Raw genomic sequence first — 7708 nt, 5'->3', positions numbered from 1 at the left:
TATAATCAAAACAATTTTTTCAATTAAAATCCATATATTAACCGGTTAAAATGTCAATGGTAAATGGAAAGATAAGGAAAATAACAAAAGATGGAACCTATCCAGAATGTTCGATGAATCCAAAACCATAAGGTGGAAACATGAAAATCCTCTTAGGTAAGGAACTCCCTTCTTAGCCTTAAAGTGAGAGGCAAGGCCACTGAGGTGACAATGGGTGGCTTGCCTACAGTTATGGGGAAGTATGAGTGAGTATCGAACTGTTGTTAATCTTATAACTTTTACACCTAAAAACAAAGAAATGACATAGTCTAACTTTAAACACTGCTTTGAATCCTTCCATTCACGGCCATCTCCACCATGAAGCAGAATCCTTATTTTAACAGAGCTACCCTTCCCTTCAAAGTTATGAAAATATTACTAAAGATAAATTTTGGACAGTAGCCTTATGACTTTGTTTTGGTGGAGGTAAAGCAAGCCCTTGAGCACCTGCCTGGAAACCTCGGCCAAATAGTGTTCTAGGACTTTTGAATGGCAACATGTGGCCTCAAGTAGCTAATATGCAGTAATATGACTTTTCTAATCTACTAAAGATTTTCCAAAGCACATGCCTAACTTTTGAGAGATTCTTTGTGTAATGGTTAACATTGAGTGGGAAGAAACCAAGTTACATTTCCTTGGAATATTGTTTGTAAACCTATAATCAACAATACCTCTGTTTCTAGAATCTTTGAAAGATACAAATTCTGCCCTACTGTCTTATCTGTCTTTAAACAACAGCAGTAGACTCATGATCTAATTCAGTTAATTATGGAAGAAATAATTAACTGCTTTTTTCATATCTCCCTGCAATCAATTCTAATATATTCAAACCTTTAACAAGTCTTCTAGCAAGGTCTTCCTCCAACTGTCTCGAAATTACGATTAGGTAATTGCCACTTTAATTGTTTTAGTTAAATATATCTATATGGAAACACCATAGAAGTTAAAGATCAAAATGTCTTGCTTTCAGGTTCTTATTATTTCTATTGTATATAGACTATTAGATAAAGAATAAGGTATTAACCTATTAATATAATTTGAATTTTAGATTTCTAGGTAAATAAATGTCATATTTCATATTTTTCCATTTCAAAATAGTTTCTAAAGAATGAAAGGTATGTTAAGCATCACAATCAGAAAATACATCGTATAATCAAAACAATTTTGTCAATTAAAATCCATATATTAACCAGTTAAAATGTCAATGGTAAATGGAAAGATAAGTAAAATAACAAAAAATGGAGCCTATAGAGACCGCTGCATGAATCCAAAACCATAAGCTGGAAACATGAAAATCCTCTTAGGTAAGGAAGTCCCTTATTAGCCTTAAAGCGAGAGACAAGGCCACTAAGGTGATAGTGGGTGGCTTGCCTGTAGTTATGGGGAAGTATGAGTGAGTATCTAACTGTTGTTAATCTTATAATTTTTACACCTAAAAGCAAAGAAATGACATAGTCTAACTTTAAACACTGCTTTGAATCCTTCCATTCATGGCCATGTCCACCATGAAGCGGAATCCTTATTTTAATAGAGCTACCCTTCCATTCAAAGTTATGAAGATATTACTAAAGATAAATTTTGGACAGTAGTCTTATGAATTTGTTTTGGTGAAGGTAATGCAAGCCCTTGAACACCTGCCTGGCAACCTCAGCCAAATAGTGTTCTGGGACTTTTGAATGGCAACATGTGGCCTAAAATAGCTAATATGCAGTAATATGACTTTGATAATTTACTAAAGATTTTCCAAAACACATGCCTAACTTTTGAGAGACACTTTGTGTAGTTGTTAGCATTAAGTGAGAAGAAACAAAGTTATGTTACCTTGGAATATTGTTTGTAAACCTATAATCAACAATACCTTTGTTTCTAAAATCTTTGATTGATAGAAATGATGCCCTACTGTCTTCTCTGTCTTCAAACAATAGCAATAGACTCATGATCTAATTCAGTCAACCATGGAAGAAATAATTAACTTCTTTTTTCATATCTCCCAGCAATCAATTCTAATATATTGAAACCTTTGACAAGTCTTCTAGCAAGGTCTTCCTCCAACTGTTTCGAAATTAAGATTAGGTAATTGCCACTTTAATTGTTTTAGTTAAATATATCTATATGGAAACACCATAGAAGTTAAAGATAAAAATGTCTTGCTTTTAGGTTCTTATTATTTCTATTGTCTATAGACTATTAGATAAAGAATAAAGTATTAACCTATCAATATAATTTGAATTTTAGATTTCTAGGTAAATAAATGTCATATTTCATATTTTTCCATTTCAAAACAGTTTCTAAAGAATGAAAGGTATGTTAAGCTTCACAATCAGAAAATACATCATATAATCACAACAAATTTGTCAATTAAAATCCATATATTAACCAGTTAAAATGTCAATGGTAAATGGAAAGATAAGGAAAATAACAAAAAATGGAGCCTATCCAGAACGTTGCATGAATCCAAAACCATAAGCTGGAAACATGAAAATCCTCTTAGGTAAGGAAGTCCCTTCTTAGCCTTAAAGCGAGAGGCAAGGCCACTGAGGTGACAGTGGGTGGCTTGCCTGCAGTTATGGGGAAGTATGAGTGAGTATCTAACTGTTGTTAATCTTATAACTTTTACACCTAAAAACAAAGAAATGACATAGTCTAACTTGTCAATCAATTTACTTGGTCTCATCTCCCATAGAGAGAGGAGAGGAGGATAGGTCTACAATAGTGACTGTGTAAAAATTATTCACTTTATAGTGATGATTCTTGGGGAATATCCCCATACTGCCTTCTAGAGGAGACAACTTATAGAGGGATATGCAGTATCATAAGAAAAAAGATCAAGAAAATAATACTACCTATCGTTTATATTAAGACAAACGTAGCAAGGCTTGTAGGAACTATGTCATTTCTCATGCAGTTGTCCTTGCAATAAAATATTAAGACACAATAGTGAGCATGTAACAATCCTGCACTGTAATGAGTTGAGTGAACCTCATTGCAAAAATTATATGAAAGACACAGGCAATGAGTTGTTAAAATGTCAATGGTAAATGGAAAGATAAGGAAAATAACAAAAAATGGAGCCTATCCAGAACGCTGCATGAATCCAAATATATTCAAACCTTTAACAAGTCTTCTAGCAAGGTCTTCCTCCAAATCTTATGAGTTCTCAAGTGTTTCAACCTTCAATGTATAGGTCCCCCAAATGAAGGTTACATGGATCATGTGTGCTGACCTGGACTAACATGATTCTATTGCGAATGCGGTAGCTGTCTCAAAATTACGATTAGGTAATTGCCACTTTAATTGTTTTAGTTAAATATATGTATATGGAAACACCATAGAAGTTAAAATTCTCAACCCCTGAAAGTCACACTAAAGCTAAATTTTGGACAGTAGTCTGTCACAAGCTGATAAAGAAGCAATGAGTTGAGTGAACCTCATTGCAAAAATTATATGAAAGACACAGGCAATGAGCTGTTAAAATGTCAATGGTAAATGGAAAGATAAGGAAAATAACAAAAAATGGAGCCTATCCAGAACGTTGCATGAATCCAAAACCATAAGCTGGAAACATGAAAATCTTGAGAATTAGAGTTTAATCTGAATTATCGTCTTCACTTCCACATCCTACAATGGAACCGTTGATAATGCCCTAATTTGATGATACAACCATAAGTTGGAAACATGAAAATCCTGAGAATCATTTGATTTCATGGATATGTCAAAATGAGTTCAGAATTTTTCATCACTACCTACCAATCCTAGCTAGATTAGACCTTAGGAAATCTCCTCTTAGGTAAACACTGCTTTGAATCCTTCCATTCACGCCCAAGTCCACCATCAAGCAGAATCCTTATTTTAACAGAGCTACTATGGATAGGCTTCCATTCAAAGTTATGAAGATATTCGTAAAGTCTGGCTATGACTGGAAATTCCGTGTGCATTTGGATATGTTTTTCCATTTAGTTAAAATTCTTAACCCCTGAAAGTCACACTAAAGCTAAATTTTGGACAGTAGTCTTATGACTTTGTTTTGGTGCAGGTAATGCAAGCCCTTGAGCACCTTCCTGGCAACCTCAGCCAAATAGTGTTCTGGGACTTTTGAATGGCAACATGTGGCCTGAAATAGCTAATATGCAGTAATATGACTTTGCTAATCTACTAAAACCATAAGCTAGAAACATGAAAATCCTCTTAGGTAAGGAAGTCCCTTCTTAGCCTTAAAGCGAGAGGCAAGGCCACTAAGGTGACAGTGGGTGGCTTGCCTGCAGTTATGGGGAAGTATGAGTGAGTATCTAACTGTTGTTAATCTTATAACTTTTACACCTAAAAACTGAACCTCATTGCAAAAATTATATGAAAGACACAGGCAATGAGCTGTTAAAATGTCAATGGTAAATGGAAAGATAAGGAAAATAACACCTATTTAGTTTCGAAAAGAAACACACCTGTTTAGTTTTGTTTGTTGTTTCTAGCTTGTTGCGAGTATAGGCACAGGCTTTCAAGTGAAGGGAGAAGCTTATCAACAGCTAACTTGTAGGGCTTTGTCCTTAGGCAGAGCAGAATCAATCCTACACAACAAAAACAATTGAATTTCAATGGTTTAAAACAACAAAATAACAAAATTTTAAATAAACAGGACAAGAAAACATCCATAGAGCTGAGTTGCAGGTTCTCAGGAACAACAATGGATATAAGCAAAATAGAATAGTGGTTGACAATAGTATAGTAAAGGCAGGAAACATAAAGCAAAATATGAGATGAGAAAGGAGAACAGTAACCCAGAATATATATATATATATATATATATATATATATATATATATATATATATATATATATATATATATATATATAACCTAATAACTACCACCATAACCATTTGTGATGTAGAGGGTGCCATATTCGGATGGAGGGCAAAACGACCAACTAATTATTTCTCATTGTAGCCGTCCTCATCCTCCTACAGAAAAAATGGCCTACGCAGCCCTCGTGCAGCCAAGAAGAAGGCCCCTCATCCTCTGTGGCCCTCGTCATCCTCTTGCAATCCTTTGCCCAAACCCTCCTCTGCAGGTCCCCCACCCTCCTCTGCAGCAATCCTCCGCCCGCACCCTCCTGTGCACCCCCGCCTTCCTCTGCATCAAACGCGGCTATCCGCATGCAGGACGAACTGGCTAGGTACAGACAAGTTGGGTTGATTAGGGTAAACGGTTGGGCAGCTAATAGAATGAAACAATTTTTTTTTAATTAATTATTAACTAATACATTAAGGTTTTTTTAATGTTTTATAAGATTTTTTAATTAAATTAGACAGCTGATTATTGTTGAATCGTCTAACAATAGATCTGACGGCTAAGATTAGGAAAAAAAGGCATTTGGGGTAGTTCATTTCAGAGGGAAATTCCTTACAACGTAGAAATTTGTGCATCTAAATTCAATATTTTAAGGAGGGTCTATTAGGGGGCATTGTTTAAATTAGTTATGGGATATTGTAATATTTTTTAAGATAGGGTTTTTTTATAGGCTTTATGTAAGTGTCACTTTTGTAAAGAAAATTTTTAGATTCATCTTTTTTGTCAAAGTTGAGCAGTAAAGGAGCTACCTCAAAAAAAAATTATTGTAGGCAACAACTTTGTTTGTAGATCGATTGGCTTGTTGAGTGGTAGTGATTTAACAATGAAGAAATGGGAAATCCAAGAGACTAAGGAAGTTGAAGCAACAATGAGATATGTTTGAATTTTTTCTCTTAGGATGAGAAGCAACAACTACATTGAATAAAGCAAAGATGACCAAGGAAGCCTGGGATACCCTTAAGAGGAGTTTTTCATGTAAGGTGGAATAATCCAGTTGAAAATAAAGAGTTTGGTGATCCCACTATGCTCAACCACAATTGGATGAAAATTTATTGAATCTAGCAACAGAGCTCTCTTATGACAACTTAGTGATTCCAACAACATAGCTTGTTGATGACAATTTAGTGAATCTAGCACTAGAGCTTGCTGATGAAAGTGAAGTTTCCATTGGAGCACTCAATGCCATGGTGAATCCAACAATTAATATTGTTGATGTAAATTTTGATGAAGAATTGTTGCCTAAAGATAAATGGTTGCAGATGATTCAACAAAAACATCATATTGACATGATGTTATTCGGTGAGAGAAGCCCACTTGAGTCTAAAAACCAAGTGGAAGACAACATGTTTGCAACAATACAGGTTAGTAAATCACTGATAGAGATAGAGACAAAGATAGAGGCAGAGGCAAAGAAGGAAGCTCAAAAAAATTAAAAAAGGGACAGAGGCAGAAGCAGAGCTAGAAATGCAACAAGAGAAAGCTCTCATTATAGAGTAAAAGAAACATAACCAATGCGGTTATGCAAATATTTGTAATTCTAACATTGATCTCCAATATGCAAGTACAGAAAACGATTATGAAGAAGAGTGAAATTTCCTTGAAGCATGGCGTACAACACCATGCCTTGATAAAGTCTACGTAGAAGATGTAGAAATGAATGTTGAAGACAACATAGATGATGAAAACATGAATGAAATTTTTAGGTATTGGAGTCATGAAGAAATATTTTTTTATTATAATCTTATGTTACAACAAATTGATGATGAATATCACACAACAAAAGATGATATGTGGTTGTTGTCCACATACTAGTTGATTTTTGAAGAGGTCTATGACATGATTAGACAACCTGGAAAAATGGAAGAAGTGCACCAACAAATGAAAAAACTGAGGTTTGAAGGATACAAAAAAGAGAAAAAGTTGAAACAATTCAAAGGCTACAAGATCTAGAAGAAGAGAAGAAGAAAAGTAAATGTAGTTTAAGTCAAAATTTTAAATTGTAAGCCTAGCTTAGACATTTCCGAGTAGGCATCTTAATTGAATTTTTATGTATTTGTAATTAAAGGGGAGTGTTGGAGAATCTAATTCCAACCACTTAGTCAAGTTTCATTGCATTCATTTATTACTAATATTTCCAATGTAATCCTTATTCTCTTTATTCTTTAGGAATAAATAGCTTATTCTCTTAATCATGGTATAGGTGATGATTCTATTTTAACATACTAATCTAAATTTTTAGAACAATAAACATGACCGAAGTAGTTTATTTATGCAATAGAAATCAAAATCATTCGATCTCTATTTTTCTTGAGAGATCTGTTAAGTGTTAAGATGATTGTTCAAGTGGGGGATGTGTTGGTAATTTTGGATAATGCCAATTCAGATTAACACTTTGATATCAATCAAAGCATTATATAAGATAATCGTAATGGAAATATTATAGAAGATAGCCATATTGTAATGAGAATTAAAATGAATAAAATAACCGTAATGGTAAACTAAAACAAAAAGAAATTTAATTAGAAGTAATTTAACATATTTAAAATTTCAATATCAGTTATTTGGAGATGTTACACATTTGTCTTTATATTTTTGTACGAAATCAAAATTTGATATAAATTTAAACATTACATCTTTAAACATTTTTACACTATTTAATCTTTATACTCTTAAATCGATTTCAATCCAGTTTTATACTATAAATCCAATTTCACCATAGATTTATCGCCATGCACAGTAGAATTATATTCTCCATGTACAATGTAAATTAGGGTTAGCAATTTCTTGTGTTAAAATATTAAGGTTTAAGTTGATTTTGAGGTGCA

This window comes from Pinus tabuliformis, chromosome 8 (genome assembly GCF_031772625.1).
Source record: "Pinus tabuliformis cultivar Carrire ecotype Pingquan chromosome 8, CPIR1, whole genome shotgun sequence".
NCBI lineage: Eukaryota > Viridiplantae > Streptophyta > Pinopsida > Pinales > Pinaceae > Pinus > Pinus tabuliformis.
The sequence above is the reverse complement of the archived record's forward strand: the minus strand, read 5'-3'. Positions refer to the sequence as shown.